The sequence below is a fragment of the Penaeus monodon genome, chromosome 28, assembly GCF_015228065.2.
Source record: "Penaeus monodon isolate SGIC_2016 chromosome 28, NSTDA_Pmon_1, whole genome shotgun sequence".
Lineage (NCBI taxonomy): Eukaryota > Metazoa > Arthropoda > Malacostraca > Decapoda > Penaeidae > Penaeus > Penaeus monodon.
The window spans coordinates 29,852,521-29,853,326 of NC_051413.1; positions in this window are offsets into that span (position 1 = coordinate 29,852,521).

An 806-nucleotide genomic window follows, 5' to 3' on the forward strand; every position below is an offset into this window, starting at 1 on the left:
CCGTGAATGTACACATATGCATAGTGCATATGCATGTCATTTCTTTCTTCTCTTTTAATGGTTTTCGGCCGTTTCCAGATTTCTTCATTCCCTCGCTGGCAAGAAAATCATCCCCGAACGAGACTTTGACTTCCAGGCCGAAAATTCCCTCAGCTCTCCCGAAATCGCGACCGCCAAAATAGAAACTCGAATGACGTCATATTCTTCCATAATATATAAATGCCCCCCTTCCCTTTCGCAATAACCTATGTCATTTGGAGCGTTGTTGTCCTAGGTTGCAACCGCGATGGTGTGCGTGACCATCAGAGTCGTTGGAGTCACATGAATGGAAAGGGAATTTCGACCTTATGAAAGAAAAGAATCTTTGTATTCACGATCCCTTTTGGCGAGGTCGGTTAGACAAACAAATTCCAGTGTGTCCGTCATTATGAATAAAAAAAAAAAATCCTCCAACAAAAAGAAAATACGAAACGTGTTACAACAACAATCTCTATTTTAAGCTCCCTGGCTGAAATTTACACTAGAATTTTATTTTCATAGGAGCTGTGAATGTTTTTTTGCTGAAATTTGTTTTTGAGATGGGAAAGTGTACTACATTATGACACGAATTCAGGTTTACAATATACTACTTTAAACATGTTTTCTACTGGCTTTTGCTGTCATATGATAGTTGTTTGTTTCTACAATTGCAAATGTTTATATGCATAGTTCCTGTGTTATATGTTACTCGTTCGCTTTGACTTGCGTTATTTTATTCTAAACTCTCCAAATTTTTAAAAAGACGTAAAGAACGATATGATATCTTT